Source organism: Equus caballus, chromosome 9 (genome assembly GCF_041296265.1).
Source record: "Equus caballus isolate H_3958 breed thoroughbred chromosome 9, TB-T2T, whole genome shotgun sequence".
NCBI lineage: Eukaryota > Metazoa > Chordata > Mammalia > Perissodactyla > Equidae > Equus > Equus caballus.
The window spans coordinates 78,261,224-78,278,772 of NC_091692.1; the positions used below are offsets into that span (position 1 = coordinate 78,261,224).

Consider the following 17,549-nt stretch of genomic DNA (forward strand, 5'->3'; position numbering starts at 1 on the left):
TCTCAGGGTGGAGCCTCGCGGAGGGTAGGGTGCATAGATCAGACCTACCACCAGGGTGTTTGATGAATGCAGAGTCCCCGGCCTCAGCTCTGCTCTGTTGAAACAGTATCTCTACGAGTGGGAACCTGCAGGTTAGGAATTCCAACCACAGGCCACTGCCGACGTTCGTCTTTCTAAACCTAGAAAAATGTCAATTTCGACACCCCCAGATGATTCTTCTGCTCACCAAAGTTTGAGCATCGTTGTTTTGGCGTTTTATAGCCCTTGTTCCGAACTGTTGGGAAAAGGAAGGGCGAGGAGGGAACGTAACCTTTTACGACGGGTATGGGTCCCCGGAGCGCAGGCTCCTTGACGCAGGAAGGCAAGGCAGGTCTTGAGGAGCCGGGAAGTGGGCACACAGCACCTGCGTACCAGGGGGCTCCAGACCTCCCAAAGCCACCGCGGTTTAGCAGCCTCACACTAGCCTCGGTCGGGGTGGAGGAGCAAAAGAGGCTTTTTCCCGAGCTAGACGCCCAGCTACAGCGCGCACCTGGGGTGCCCGCCAGGTTTGGGAGGAGGGGCCGGTGAGCAGCGCGGGACTCGCTCCTCGGAGGAACTCCTGTAGGGCGGGGGTGGGAGAGGAGGAGGCGATAAAGTGGGGGGCGTTTGGGATTTAGGCCTGCCTCCCACCTCCCCAACCTCCGCCCCCGCGGCCACCTTCCGCTCTATAATTGGCCGCCGGCGGGCCTTCCTTTCCTCTTATCAGATCCTGGGCGCCCAGCAGGAGGGGAGCGCTGGAGAGGAGGAGGCAGCTCCGGGCGGCCGGGAGTGGGAGCGGGAGAGGGAAGGGGAGAGGGCGAGGAAGAGGGACAGGGAGAGGGAGAGAAGCTAATTAAAAGGGGCACACAGCGCAAGGGGAGTGAGAGCGGTGCACCGCTAAGAACCAACGCGCCCGAATTTGGATCTCCCCTAGGCACCAAGAGGTCCCCAACTTTGGCTGGAACCTTGCTCTGCACAGGTCAGTTCCAATCTTTCTCTGCCCTTCTTCGAGTCGGCTTTGAAAAGTCTATTCGTGTGGAAGGAAAAGTGCAGAGGGCGAGACACCTGCGGATGCAATGCAATGCCATGGGCATTTTCTACAGCACGCGCCCAGGATGGCCCAGGGACCTTTGGGGTGGGGTGGCACGATGCACCCGGATGCCTCCTCGCGGGGGTCACTGGGCAGGGAGATTGGAGGTGCTGCGCGGCGCGAATGCAGAGACTGTGAAGATGTGTTGCTCCTGGGATCTTTTCCCTGTACTTGGGTGTTGTGAGCGCACGGCGGGAAGAAGCAGCTTTGGCTGCAAGACAGTGGCGACTTGAACATTTCCAAGTAGAAAGGGTTTAGTAAAGGCAACAATCTGGTGAGAAAGTGGCTTAGGGATATGTCTTGGAGGGCTGTATATAAATAGAAAGCACGCTGTCTTTATTTAGATTGTGTGTGGGGTCGCTTGGGAGAGCAGTCGAATGAGATCATAGGGGACAAAACTCACCCAGACACCCCTTGGCACTACCATAGATTAGCGCTGGGGACCAGACGCTGGACGCAAAGAGGAGCACCCAGGCAGGGAGCGCTGATGGAGGATGTTGGCGGTAGCCGCTCCTCCACGTCTCTGAGTCAGGAAACCCGGATGCTTCGCGCATTTTGCTTTGGTGTCTGGACTCAGGGGGCTCCGGCTTTGAGATGCATCACCAGGCTGTGGTGTTGGAGGGTTCTCTCTGCCCTGGCTTTTCCACTCCTAACTCCTCCCCCCCCCCCCATTTTATTCCTCTGTACCCCTCCTTCGAGCCTCCTCATACGCAGCGCCTGGGCAGAGATGCCTCCGGCGGAGCTGGGCTTTGGCATATGGTGCGCACAAGCAAGACAGAGTTAGAGGCGGGCCGAGAGGATCCGGCGTGGGGTCCCTGGAGTGGCCTCAGTCCTAGGTGAGCGTCTGGACGCCGCCTGCAAGTCCAGAAACACAGGCCCTCTGATTTGGAGCTGGGTTCTTAGGTCCTCTGCGGGCAGCGTGCCCTGTGGCGGTCGAGCTCCGGGCTGACACGGGGTCGCCCCTTCTGCCTAGGTGCGGGCTTTGGACTTGTCCTTAGGGAAAGTGCCCAAATGGGGCTCGTGTGCAGCTCTCACAGGAGCCTGGATTCCTCTCCCCTGCCCTCCCAAATCGCTTCTGGAGCTGCTACTGAGAGCCCCACTCCCCCTGGAAGTTTCGGAGAGTCCTCTGCTGGCAACAGTGGAAGGGGGGTGAAGCCGGCAGGAAGAAAGAAATATGGGGCTAAGACTTCGGTGGCTCTGTGGGGTGCAGAGATAAAAGCGCTTTTCCGAAACTCCCCTGTTACAGGCTCTGGGGCGGTTCACCTTCAGAGGGCCAAGGAGGTCACTTCCTAGCTGCCCCGTGAGATAAAGAGGCCCTATTCGAATCCAGCAAACGAGCTTAAGCTGGGTGCACTGATGAGAATTGGTGTTGCGTTTCTGACAAGATGGTCCAGTTCTGCACACAGAGAATCACTGGTAACTTTAGAATGAGTGAATGATTAAATGAATGAATGAATGGATAGCATTTGGCTATTTGGTTGTTCGGAAAGAGCAACTTGGTTGGATTTCCTCTGAACCTGGCCGCAATGGCATGGTTACTGGAAGACAGACTTCAGGATAGTAATTTTTTTTTTTTTTTTGAGGAAGATTAGCTCTGAGCTAACTGCTGCCAATCCTCCTCTTTTTGCTGAGGAAGACTGGCCCTGAGCTAACATCCGTGCCCATCTTCCTCTACTTTCTATGTGAGACGCCTACCACAGCATGGCTTGCCAAGTGGTGCCACGTCCACACCTGGGATACGAACTGACGAACCCCGGGGCTGCTGAAGCGGAAGGTGTGCACTTAACCGCTGTGCCACGGGCCAGCCCCAGGATAGTATTTTTTAAAAACAGCTTTATTGAGATATGATTCACATACCATACAAGTGTCCAATTCAGCGGTTTTTAGTATTTTCACAGAACCACTGTGAATGAGGTTCCTAACTACGTAACCATCACCACGATCAATTTTAGAACATTTTTATCACTCTGAAAAGAAAACCCACACCTATTAGCAGTAACTCCCCATTTCATCCCAACCTCCCCCTACTCCCTCCACCCAGCCCCTGGTAATCATTAATCTGCTTTCTGTTGACATTTCATATAAATGAAAGCATACAATATGTGTGTGGTCCTTTGTGACTGGCTTCTTTCACCCAGCAAAATGTTTTCAAGGTTTATCCATGATGTACAGGATACTCTCTAACTAAACACTGAGCATCTTCTCCTTTTCTGCCTGGGGAGCCCTTAGCTGGGAGAGACCTGAACCTCCAGTGCAGCCCTGACCTCCTGGGGGTCCCTTTGAAAAGACAGGAGCCACACTGGTGAGGCCTCTCAGTAATTCCCTGGGTAGGATTTCTTGGAACCCATCAGAATTCCTGGAGCAGTTTTGGGTAGGTCCCAGGCTTCAGGATTGATGGGAGGAGCCCTTTGGCCCTTATTCTGCTGCTAACATTCCAGCTGAGGATTTCAGAGAACTCTCGGGGCCTTCCATGAATGTTTTGTTTTTCAGAATCAGTCAGGGCTAGCCTTAAGAATGGGCTGAGCGAACTGGTATGATTTGGGGGGCACTGGGGCAAGCCCCAGCACCCCAAGAAGACCCTTTGGGGTGTGCTCCCTTCGGCTTTTAAATTCTTCCTAGTGTCACCTAATAAAACACAAAGACCATTTGCCTGTTTTCAGCTGACAGTCTCTGCAGTTGTGTGACTGGAGAACCACATTTGCTGTCATTTGGCTCCTAAGGCAGCCAAAGGACCGCTGTTTTCAGGGCCTGTGAAGTGTAACCCGATTCCTTTGAAGGACAGGAGCCTTCCCGAATTGCTTGCCGCAGGCTGAGGTGGCGGTGTTTGAGCACTGAGCTAACAAATTATCTGAGATTACTACAGTTTGTGTAGAACGAGATCATTGGTAAATGAGGCACTAGATGGTCCCCGGGGCAACAGGGGGGCCACTGGAGGTGGGGGAAGGGAAGAAGAGGTAAGTTTAAAAGAAAATGACAAAAACAAACTTCCCGCTTGGCGGATTTGCCCCCATGGTGCTGGAGGTCAGGAAAGCAATCTCCGCTTGCTGCTTCTGTAACTAAATAAAAAGTGGCAAGGATCCAGCTACTCTTCTGTCTACAATCTGCCTTGAGTGAAGACCAAACCTCATCCTGTTCTGGTGAGGGGTGACTGGTGTGTGTGTGTGTGTGTGTGTGTGTGTATGTATGTGTGTGTGGTGGAAGTGCTGGCATTTTTTTTTTTTTTGAGTACCTGTCCTTTTCTCCTTTAGAAACACATTTAAATCTTCCAGTTACTTGCAGAAGTAAATATTATTCTTCCTGTAGAGATAAGCTCACTGAGCCTCGGGGGCATAAACTACCTTGCCTGGGGTCACAAAACCAGCAAGTGATGGACACATGGTTAAGAAAAGTCTATATGAAATTTGAACCCAGATCCCGTTGGACACATTCTCCCTCAGCTTCTTTGATGGGGGTGGGGGAGGGGCGTGTGACTAGCAATGGATTATATCAACTGAGGCCATACAATCTAGTAACTGAAATGGGATGGAAGGCAGACAGATGTGGGTGAAATCAAAACTTGCTCCTTCTGTGCCCTGTCCATGGGCACATCAGTGCTCTCGACAAACTTTTCTGTCAACTGGCCTTTGTTGGAGCTAGCCTGGCAGGCGTCTCTAACTTTGAATTTTATGCAGCAGTGCTCACGGTCTTTCTCCCCAGAAATTACCTGGATTGTTTATGAAAATTGATCTAGAGAGAGGCCAGCCTTTGCCGAGTCCATCTGAGTGTCTTAGAATGTGTCTGTAACTAGGGCCACTCAGGGAACCCTTTACTGGATAAAGATTTCTTCCTGAATGGCTTTCTGCCTGGTTTTGTAGAAAGGAGCACACTGAATTGATATCTAAAAATGATATTCTACTGCAGGATTTTTGCTTCCATTCTTCCTGTACTTTCCAGCCCTGCCTCCTGCCATGTACTGAAACTGTGCTAAGCATTCACAATGCAGTGGTGAATAACACACTTTGGTGCGTAGGAATGCAAATAGCCAATTACAGTATAGCGTTAAGTGCTGCAGAATGGAAAATAAAAATTGCTACTGTAGGAACCATGGAGGCGCATCTGGCCCACACTTGGAAGATCAAGGAAGCCTTCTTGAAGGATGTCTGTGTTGAGATGTGCAGTTATCTTGTATACTGTCCATATGTAGTATAGAGTTTAGGTAACAACACTCCTCCACTTCTTTGACCAAGAAGCTTTGTCAGTCCTTAACAAAAGAAGGAGGGAAAAAAAAGCCAGGTGATGGATTCCTGAGTCAAGGAACCGTCACTCCAATTTGCCATACTTTTGGGATGGCTCTGCCTTCTATCGCATAGAATTTACAGCAGTAGTTTAAGACTGTTTGAGCAGCTGTGTTTCTGGGGCTGATTGTCAGTCAAGTCCCTTGCATTGGAGTCATTCACAGGGCTGCTGTTAGCCTACATAGGGTCTTTCTATGAATTAGAAATATGTGCTCTGTCTGGGCAGGCCCGTGCCGTTGGGAGAAGAAAGCAGCGTCCTTTCCTCTGGGTAACACAGCTTTGCATACAACTTGAAGAGCAGAGTGTCTGCTAATTTCAAGCATCCCTCACTCTAGGCCAAGTGCAAATTGTGCAGTGCGTCGGCTGTGACCTGTACACATCAACCCTGATCATTCACTCATTGATCATTCAATCAATCAATATTTATTCATTGCCTTTTATGCTCTTTGAACCTTTTTCATTATAGTTAAACTCCCCATCTAGATGTCTTATAGTTCCTAAGACCCAGAAGGTAAAAACAGTTACTGAGGCCATGAATTTAACTGGAGAGTTGCAATGGGATAAGGAGCAAATGTACCTCATTGGAGGTCTGGTTGGTGACAGATCTAGGCCAGTGCTACACAAACTGTGGTCTGCTGGTTGGTGCCCATCCACAAACTGTTACTTCTCCCCTGATAAGATGACATTGCACCAGGATGTAAATCAAATATGTCACTAACAACACTGTTAGTTCAGCTGAGATATTTTCTCATAGCAAAACTTTCTTGGTAAAAGAAGCAAGACAATGCATAGATTTACATTTTGGCGTAAGCCAAATTGTGGACCAATAACAAACAGTTCACGGAAGAGCTATGTTGAATGACACCAATCTAGGCAACATTGGCCCATATCCGGCCAGGAAGGAGATTTTGGCTCCTTTCTGTCTTTATACTATTTTCTTTTCTCTCTTTCTCTTTCTCTTCTTCTTTTCTTTGTTTCTTCTGCCTCCTCATCCTCATCTTTATAATTTCCCCTCTCCTCTCCTTTCCTTTATGACTGTTTTACTAATCCTTCCCCTCCTTTCGATGTTTCTCTCTCTTACTATTTCTTTCTCTACTTTTTTGATGCTGTGAATTTGATTCAGTTGTTTATATTTTAAAAAACAAAATGAGGGGGCTGGCCTGATGATGTAGTGGTTAAGCTCATGCACTCTGCTTTGACAGCCTGGGGTTCCTCAGTTTGGATCCTGGGCCCAGACCTAGCACCACTTGTCAAGCCATGCTGTGGCAGCATCCCACATAGAAGAATTAGAAGGAGTTACAACTAGGATATACACCTAAGTACTGGGGCTTTGAGGAGAAAAAAAGAAAAGAGGACTACTGGCAACAGATGTTAGCTCAGGGCCAATCTTCCTCACCAAAAAAAAGCATTAAAAAAAAATGGTAAGCAAGCTAATTGGTTGTTAGCCAAAAGGAATAAAACAAAACAAAACAAAAAACAAAATGAGAGGAGCCCAAATACAAAAGATAAGAAATGAGAATGGAAAACAATCACAAAATTAGAGGAAATTAAAAGAATTGAATAGAAATTAAAATAATTTTACACCAATAAATTAGAAAACTTGGATGAAATGGATTTATTTTTAAATAAAATACAAACTACTGAAACTGACCTTAGATTATACAGAAATTATGAATAAAACAATAGGCATAACAATTTTGAAATAGTTTATAAAAAGTAGCCTCCCCCAAATGCCAAACCTCCATGGTTTTGCAATTGAACACTAACAAAAATATTAAAATATTGATAATACTAATGCTATTATAACTGTTCCATAGTACCATATACAGAAAGAAGGGAAACTTCAAAGTTCTTTTTATAAAAAAAAAATACTGACATAAAAATTTGACGCAGCATAAAATAAGAAAGCTACAGACTAATATCACTTATTAATATAGTATACTTATTAATATAGATAGCATATTAGCAAATAGAACCCAGTAATGCATCAAAAGAATGACATGCCTCTCTACTTTCATTACAGTTACTGTATAGTAAGGCTTGCTATTAGAATTGTGAGTCATCTGATTTCATTCTTCTTTTTAAAGGTTATTTTTAGCTGTTCTAAGTCCTTTGCATTTTCCATGCAGTGTTTAGAATCAATTTGTTAATTTCCACAAAAAATGACTTGTCGAGATTTTGATTAAGATTGCTTTGAATCTATACATTAATTTGAGGACATCCTAATGATATTGAAGTTTTCAATCCATGAACATGGAACACTGCTCTATTTATTAAGGTCTTCTTTAATTTCTCTCCGGAATGCAGTTTTGTCTTTTTGTAGTTTTTACACCAAAGAGTATGGAAGTCTTGCATGACTTACTAATTTCTAAGTATTTTGTGTTTTTTCATGTTATTGTACATGGAATTAAAAAAAATATTTTCTTTTCCACTTGTTTGCTGCTATAAGCATATGATTGATTTTTGCCTGTTGATCTGTGTCCTGTAGCCTTCCTAAATTAGTTCAAGTACATTTTACTTTCCTTAGTAGGTTTTTCATGATTTTCTATGTAAACAATCATTTTGATTATAAATAAATACAGTTTTACTTCTTCCTTCCCATTCTTTCTTCCTTTTATTTCTTTTTCTTGCCTTATTGCACTTGCTAGGACCTCTAGTACAATGTTGAATGAAATGGTAAAATGTTACAGTGTTGACATCTTATCTCATTTTTGATCTTAGGAGAGAAACATTCAATATTTCACTATTAAATGTGAGATTAGCTGTGGGTTTTTCATAGATGCTCTTTATCAGATTGATGAAGTTCCTTTCTATTCTTAGTTTCCTGAGTTTCTTCTTCTTTTTTGTGAGAAAGACTCACCCTGAGCTAACATCCGTTGCCAATCCTCCTCTTTTTTCACTTGAGGAAGATTAGCCCTGAGCTAACAGTGGTGCCAGTCTTCCTCTATTTTTTGTACTTGGGATGCCTCCACAGCATGGCTGGTGAGAGTGGAGTAGGTCTGCCTAGGGGATCTGAACCCACAAAGCCAGGCTGCCAAAGTGAAGCACATGGACCTTTAATCACTCAGCCACTGGGTCAGCCCCTCCTGAGTGTCTCTTTAGTCATGAATGGGTAGTGATTTTCTCAAATGCTTTCTCTGCTTCTATTGAAATGAGATATATATATATATATATATCATTTATATATATGATTTCAGTCTGTTAACATACTGAATGATATTGATTTTAAAATATTAAATGAATCTTACATTCCTAGAGTAAACCCTACTTGGTAACAATTATTATTATTTTTATGTATTACTGAATGTTATTTGATAATATTTTGTGAAGGATTTTTGTATCTATGTTCAAAACGGGTGTTCTGTAATTTTTAGCTTTTGTAACAATGTTTGGTTTTGATAAAAAGATTATGCTAGCTCACCTTTGTTTTCTGAAATGATTTCTGTGGGATCAATGTTATGTCTTCCTTAAATGGTTGATAGAATTTAGTAGTGAAATCACCTAGGGCTGCAATTTTCTTTCTGGGAATATTTTTAATAACAAATTCAATCTCTTTAATAGATATAGGCTATTTGGACTTTTTGTTTCTTCATATGTCTGTTTTAGCAAGTCGAGTGTTTCAAGGATTTTTTTCCCATTAAACTGAATTGTTGGATTTATTGGCATAAAGTTATTAATATTTTTCCTTATCATTTTTTGATGTGTGAAATATATAGTGATGTTCTTCCTTTTATTCCTGGTATTGTTAATTGTGTTTTCTATCTTTGTTCCTTGATCATTCTTTCTAAAGATTTTCAATTAATATTTCAAAGGAGCAAATTTGGCTTTGTTAATTTTCACTAATGTTAGTTTTATATGTCGTTGGTTTTTACTCTTATCTTTGCTGAATCCTTTCTTCAACTTAATTTGGATTTAATTTGCTTTTCTTTTTCTGGCTTCTTTAAGTGAAAATTAGACCATTAATTTTAAATCATGCTTCTTTTTTATGTAAATATTTTAACCTATAAATTTCTCTCTAATCCTTTAGCTGTATCTCACAAATTTTCATGTGTTGTGTTTTTATTTCCAAATTTTTAAAAAATTCCAAATTTTTTTTTAAACATTTTATTTTTCCTTTTTCTCCCCAAAGCCCCCCGGTACATAGTTGTGTATTTTTAGTTGTGGGTCCTTCTAGTTGTGGCGTGTGGGATGCCACCTCAGCATGGCTTGATGAGCAGTGCCAAGTCTGTGCCCAGGATTTGAACTGGCGAAACCCTAGGCCACTGAAGCGGAGCATGCGAACTTAACCACTCGGCCATGGGGCCAGCCCCCCAAACATTTGTTAAATTTCAAGTATTTAAAAAATTTCCCTTATGGTATCTCCTTTGACCCATGGATTAATTAGAAGTATGTTTAATTTCCAAATATTTTGAATTGGTAGAGATATTTTATTATTATTGATTTCTAATTTAGTTCTGTTGTTGTCAGAAAACATACCCTGTAAGCTTTCCATTTTTTGAAATTTATTGAGTTTCATTTTATGGCCCAGAATAGGGCCTAGTTTGGAAAACTTTCCATGTAGAAAAAACAGTACATTCTGCAGTTGTTGGATGTAGTGTTCAATAAATATCAATTAGTTGATAGAGTTGTTCCCGTTTTCTATATCTTTACTGATATTTTGTCTAGCTATTCAACAAGTTCCTGAGAGGAGCATTAGCATCTCTAATTTTGCTTATTCTTTCTTTAGTTCTCTCAGTTTTTGCTTCATGTATTTTTGAAGCTCTATTACTAGCTGCATCCATGTTTATGATTAAATTTTCTTGATTAGTTGACCCTTTATCATTCTGCTATGTCCAGGATTTGAGGTGAGTTTTTATGATGATTTCATGCCCCTTCATTTTGGCTCACTTTTTTTTTGGGGGGGACGATTAGCCCTGGGCTAACTGCTGCCAATCCTCCTCCTTTTGCTGAGGAAGACTGGCCCTGAGCTAAGATCCGTGCCCATTTTCCTCTGCGTTGTATGTGGGATGCCTACCACAGCATGGCTTTTGCCAAGTGGTGCCATGTCTGCACCCAGGATCCAAACCAGCAAACCCCCAGGCCGCCAAAGCAAAATGTGCACGCTTAACTGCTGCGCCACCGACTGGCCCCTTGGCTCACATTTTTTTTTTTTTTGACATGTTCCTTTTCAGTTTCCAGTCTCTTTGGCCTTCCTGAACTTTTCTGCCCTTTAATACTTTGTGCTAATAAGACCATGGGTTTCCACTTGATTTCTAGTCACCAAGCCATGAATTATGGAGAGTTCACTCGGGGGGAAAAGGCGAATCACCAAGCTAATACTAACAAAACGATGTCTTCTTTATTCCTAACTTAGAGTTGTTTTCTACTGTGTCATCATGCTAACAGATAAGAGTAATAATCACTAACTTCCTCAGGGCATCATAAGCTAATCCTGAAAACCCTTATGATGATTCTGGATGTGAGGAGGGTGGTATTTTCATTAGAGAGAAGAAATAAGGAATGCCAAACAATGTCAACACACTGGGCTGATACATTAGGCCTGTTTTCAGTCCTTGTTTTTTTTATCTACAAACCTGTATGACCTAGATCATCAATTGACTGTACAATTCTCTTTCTATAAAGTTTTGATATTAAAATATTAACAATGTAGAGTTGGAGAAGGCATCTTAGAGGTCATTTTGTTCAGTTCCCCTACCCATAAATTCAGGAATCTCTTCAATAATATCCCCTATGGGTAAAGCTTGGCCAGCTTCTGCCGCAGAACTTGTAGTAAAAGAAAAGAACCTGTTCTAACTGTTAGAAAATTTTTATTCCCAAATTCCTATCTCTGTGTTTCAGCCCATTGATTCAAGTTCTATTTGCAAAAGCTGCACAAAATATTCTTGTTTTATCTTCCACGTGAAAGCTCTTCAAATATTAGTAGATGTCCTAAAATTACATGCCTTCGATTCTTACTTTCCTAGGCTTCAAACATGCTTAAACATCCCCATTTCTTTCAAAACTTCTTTCCGTGAACTTGTCAACTAGAACCGCTAAGTCTTTCTCTAAGTCTGAATTGCTCTTAAGCCAAGTCTTCCACATCTTCATATGGTTTATTTTGAACCCGCGTAGAGCTGTCATCTGGAAAATGATAGAAATGGATAGGAATGTATTTTGAAAAGTTTAGAGCAGTTCACCCATGCAGATAATTGTTGCCCTTGTCATTATCTGGATCCTCAGTTTTTGTCTGAACCGTTTTGTGAAGTTAATCCTCCAGTCTTAATGTGATGGGGGAGATAAAGACTTCTCAAATCTCCTTCCTCATTTAGCATCTACCCAAGTGGCAAATTCATTGGCTATAGTCACTCCCTTTTCCTTCGTGTTCTTTCAACCTGTTGCTAAAATACGCTATAGTTAGAACTTTTTGAGAGCTACCTGTATTCTAGTACATTATCACAATCATCCTGTGAGGCAGATGTTATCCTGCACATTTTATTGATAAAGAAGTCAAGTCACAGAGTGGTTAAGCTGGTTAGTCAAGGACCCTGGCAAATTATTGACAGAACTGTCTTCCTAACTCCCAGTTTTCTATTCATACCATCACTTTGTGCTAATTCTTTATTCTATTTCATACTTACTTTGCAATATGTTTGCTTGTGATCTTCCTTTTCAATAAAATTGTAAGTGAGATCACTGCGGGCAGGGATTAAAGAGCATAAAGTTTTGTATCTTCCTAAGTACCAAGTAGAGAGCTTTGGGATATAGTAGGACTCTCAATAAGAGATTCTTGGAATGAAAATTCCAATACGGTGAATAGCAAACTCTCTCAGAACTGGTATACCAGATGGCCAGCAACATTTTTTTTTAAGTTTATGGTATTTTTGTAAGTCAGCACAAATAGAATAGATTCAATTGAATTGAATCAAGGTTTGAGCGTATATATATATGTGTGTGTAAGTCTATGCAATTCTGTGTGTAGATGTGGATGAGTGATTTACAAAAGCTTTAGAATAAATATTTTAAGGAAGTTTGATAAAACTGGCTTAATCAGAGCCTTTGCTCCTTGTTAGACTTAACTGTACAAATGAGATTAACTAAAACAAACATATGAAGTAGAAAGAGGGCTAATTAGCCCTAATGGGGAGAGTTTTAAGTTACTGATTACAAAATTGTGACAGCGTTTTGAGAAAACTTGTACTAAGCATTAGAAACTTTCCCCAAATTGGGTTTATACCTTCTGAACTTAGAGCTAAGTAGCCATTTCTAACATGATGTTTTTTAAACCAAAAGACAAAACAAAAAAATTAAGGCAGAGTTACTTGTTTCATGCAGGCTTTTGGGCAAAGTCTCAACAAATTAGGCCTTGACATTTTGGTAAATGTTAAAACATCTTGTGGCACTTTAGTAAGAATTGAGATTTTTCTTGCCCCTATTTTACTGTCCAAAAATTTGGAGAGTTGGCAGAAAACCTTGGGAAAACTAAAATTCCACTGATCCCAATATGTTATTACTCATCCTAATTTAAAATAAACAGAAAAGGGAAAGAATTTAAAGATAAGCTTTGGCTATGATTTTTTTTTTTTTCCATATAAATAATACTCAGTTTTCAAAAACAGGTGCCAAGACTAAGGTAGCCGTTGTTTATTTATTTACTTAAATTAAATTTTGTGAAATGCAGATTAAGTTCCAACATGGCAGATTGAGTATTGCTTCAAAACACCTCGACATGGGAACTGCAGAGCTTGGAGGAGACCAGAGAAAGGCTATTGGCTGGTGGATTGTCAAAGGACCCTTTTCTCCTATGTTAACACACTACCATGTGAGAGCTGATGAAAGTCCCCTGATCTCAAAGAGCATGCCCAAAAGACAAATGTGGCCTTTTCCTTACCTCTCCCTCTCCTTGCCTTATTCTGGTTGAAACCTATGGTTATAATATCTGAGGAACAAAATTTTAGAGTATTTTGTTTGAGTTGAGAGAGTGATTCTGCTGCTGCAGTTTTCTTGGGGTGTGGTGGACAGCTGTCTGGGTGATTGGCAGGTTTATTGACGTCTTGGTTGTGATAGGACTGGAGCCTGCTCCCATATCTTTTCAAATCCCCTGTATCATGCCTTCTGTCTACATAAGAGCTGCTCACATCCATTTGGATAACCCACCTAATGTTGTTCTATTTACCTCTGAAGGGTTAGAGTTCTATAGATGCCCCAGGGCTTTTCCTCCTGTATTTTAGCAAAATTTACTCAACGTTTGTCCCACTTCCTCTGTGCCCTGACAAATGGTTGGTTTACTAATGTGTAGTCAATTAATCCAGGCTACAATGCCATATATTATATATACCTTTATTAGTCACCTAATGTGTTGCCTATTCCATTAGGAATTTTAAGGAGATTCTAGTATGTGAATGTCTTAATCCAAAAAAATATTCCTTAGTAATTAGCATTTTGGAACTAGAGTAAGCTGGTAGAGGAAGATATTTTTTTTGGACCCCTAAGCACAATTCAATACATTCTTCAGTTTTTATTATAGGATCTTAACTTGATTGTTTATTTGATTATCAAAGCATACGGATCTCCCTTTAATTGGCAACACAACAGAGTGGCATATTAGACTGTCATTGGATATTATAAAAAAACATATTTCCCAAGAAAAAGTTTTTTGAATGATTGCTTGAGGGAAATACAATTATTTATTATTATTTATTTATTCTTCTGGATATACTGTATTGCTGTGGAATAAACCCAGAATATCACAGGTTTAAGTGCATGAGTCACATTGCTTTGAAGGCTTATAGAATTATGCTTTGCTGCATTCACTGAAATAACTCTTAGGTAAAAAGGAAATGAAAGCTTATATGATGACGCCAGAGCATATTCAGAGGAAAATTAATGGGCTCAAAAAAAGAATAGTGTTAGATTAATTGAGGATTCAACAAAAATTCACAAAGAACAACAGAAGTTAAAAAAATAAAAGCAGAAAAGCAAAAGGAGGCAATTCCTAATGATAAGTGAAGAAATAAATAAATCAGAAAACAAAAAATAATATTGACAAGAAAAAAACTCATCTTCAAAAAAATTGGAAACTGGATAAATGTGTAGCTTATCTATTCTGGAGAGAGAAGTCAGAAACACACTACCTTAATACCGATAATGGAACGGTAACCAAAAAAGATATGTTTTAAGTTGAGCGATCACACAACTCTGTGCTGATAAATTCAAAATCAAAATAAAATGAATAACTTTATGGGAAAATATCGAGGCTAGAACCAAGAAGTAATAAACTTAAGTAGATGTATAAACAAGGAAAAAAGATTTAAAAAGTTGTGCAGGAATTAGCGTCAAGAAGGGAATTATGCCCATGTGATTTTTTCACTCAAATTATTCATAGGTCTTCATTGAATAGGTCATTCTCATGCTACTTAAACTGTTACAAAACTGTTACAAAATGAAGATATGGAGCTTTCTACCTTACTTTATGAAGCTAGAATAATCTCGACACCAAAACCCTTAAAGAAAAGAAAATTATTGGTCAACTTCGGTTATTAACATAGATCCAAAAAATTAGCTATACAAAGTTGACATTATATGAAAACAATAATATGCGGATACAACAAAGATAAGTTAGCCTGGGAGGCGGGTCCCCTAAGGGGTCTTTGGGCTCTGGGAAATTGTCTGATTGGCAGGGATTCTTTGCTTATCCAATGCATCGATAAGCTGCACAGATTCAGTCCAGGACTGCAAGAATTCAGATATGAAAACGGTCTGTACAGAAGGCTTGCCCTGGCAGACCCAAGATAGACAGAACCTTGGAATCCCTGAGACACAGCAATGCCCAAGTCTTGCCTCGCAGAGAGACCTGGGGCTCAGTTCCAAAGACTTGAATGGTGTGTCTGTGTTAACAGGAACTTTGGGAAAGCAAGCAGCAGCAAAGGGCTGCTTTCCCAAGTGGAGCCATGGTGGTCTACAAGTCCACGCCATCTCTTGGGCCTCCCTCTGTGAGTGATGTGACCTTCCAGGGGGGACAGTATTTTGGCAACTTTCAGTGCTGCTTCACTAGAGCTGAGGCATGACAGGATACAGCTAAAGTGGTCTGGGTCAACTCCTTTTTCAATAAGCTGCCCTCTCCAAGGATCACCAAGGAATTCATCAAAGGAAGTGTTCAGGAAGCAATTGCCTATGCCAGCAACACTCTAGACTTGCTTATGACCCCAGCATCAGCATCAGAGCCCATCATGTTCGAGTCAAATATAGGGAAGACCATATTTGGAATTCCAGGAGCCAATGACCATTTTCCAACTATCGCACTGGAAGGGAAGCCTTCAAAGCCCTTCGTGAAACAAAGTGTTCCCAACAGAAAATCTTCTCCCACTATTTCCAGTATTCCCTAGATGAAAAGATGCGCAGCTGTGTGGCCCTGGACTGGATTATAAAGGAGTAAGAGTTACCAGGAATGCTCTCTGAAGAGCAATGAGTGGTCTTGAGGGAGTTAGAGCAAGCCAGGAAAGCAGGATAACCATACTGCTACATAGAAAATAAAGAAATTTGGAGCTTAGCCTTGACTTAGATCCACAGTGGGCTTGACACTTCCTCGCCCAGGGATGATCTGCTGAGCCACACGACGCTGTGCGGCTGTCTGTAGCCAGGCCAGATCCCAGAGGCCACGAAGGATGGCAGAGGCCATTAAGAACTTCCTTGAAAGGGGTCATCAGAAGCTTTGGCACCTATAGCTACGACCTGAAGCCTGCACTAATCCTCCCACCCATTGTGTTCACAGAATCTGAGAGTAGCAAGACCCTCACAGGACCCAACACCCACCTGATGCCAATTTCCCCGTTATGTCTTCAGATTGAAAAGATGGAAACAGGATTGTTTGAAAAATGTTTTCCAGGGCTGGCTCCAACCCAAAGCCTGGCTGACACGTGCCTCACTAGATTATATATATTGTTTCAAAGAATGGATTAGTGTAGATTCCCTCAAAAGAGCAGCAACCTGGACTTGGAGAAGTAGCACAATAGCGATTAAAAAATATTTGGGATTAAATAAGCAATGTGGATTGTTTTAAAAAACATACAAGGGTTAGAGTCTCTTCCGAAGCTATGTAAGCAAAGAGAGAGCTCACACTCTACTGGGTAAAATCCAAAACTATTGTGAGGATTTTATCTGGATCTATCAAAGTTCTTGAAGAGGCAATAGTATGAAAACACTAGATAAATCTAATGTGGCTTAAAATATCACTGAAATAATAATTTTTTAAACCCCACACTCTTTCACTTGGAGATAAATCGTTCCTACAATGGTGCCCTCACTCCTGGGCCTCAAGAAGAATTAATATGCAATTTTTATGAGTCCTGCAGTTGATCATATTCATTTTTCATTTGCAAATAGGTAACTTGAATTGATTTGTTTTTATTCTTGCCACCACAAAAGTATATCTATATAGAGAAAATTATAGGCATTTTAAAGTTTAAAACACTTTGAAAACTCATTAGCATGTAACAAGGAGTGCTTGTATTTGATTAGTTTCTTAAGAGATGGAGAGAAGGAATATTTTGGTCTCTCTGTTGTTGTTCAAGAACATAAAAAACCAATAGCTCAAATGTAGTGTCATTATTACATTTAAGTTACTGGAATATTTTGTAAGGAAGTAATATGACTTTGTCATCTATTTGAAAATGGCTTAGCTGAAAGCCAAAACCATTATAATTACATTAAACTTAGAAAAAACCGTAATAATTGCCATGAATAGGTAGGATTTCTTTCTGTATTGCAAGGATAGGTTATTGTTAGACACTATGAAAATAATTACACTAAGAAGTAAAGATCAAAATATGAATATCTCAATAATCGAAAAGTCATAAAGGCAAGATTCACCATCCATTCCTGATTGAAAAAAATACTCTTAGTAAAAAATCAAGAAGCGTTTTCTTAACAGAAAAGTAAAATATATCTAAGCTCAACTGCTAGCAGTAAACTTAACGATGAAGTATTCGAGGCATTCCTAGTAAAATAATTGTTTTAAAACTACTAGCCTATACAATAAGAAAAAGTACATTGATTGCAAATGATGTGATTTCAACCTGGAAAATCCAAAAGATTGAATTGAAAAAAATAGAGAACTAGAAAGAGTTCAGAATGTTGGTCTATTATAAAATAAATACATAAAATCAGTATCTTCTCTGTATTAAAACACAATC

At 41.0% G+C, this 17,549-nt stretch overlaps 1 protein-coding gene and 1 pseudogene across 2 annotated transcripts in view; both read left to right on the top strand.

The window, feature by feature from the left end:
• Positions 1-324: 324 nt before the first annotated feature.
• Positions 325-15,994, top strand: LOC100066414 (protein limb expression 1 homolog pseudogene; annotated as a pseudogene).
• The window catches only part of COL14A1 (collagen type XIV alpha 1 chain), a 216,380-nt gene continuing 199,405 nt past the window's right edge, over positions 575-17,549 (top strand). For both annotated transcript variants that reach the window (XM_005613198.4, XM_005613197.4), the window contains exon 1: positions 575-997. The gene's annotated coding sequence lies outside the window, so the exon portion shown is untranslated. The remainder of the gene's footprint in view (positions 998-17,549) is intronic.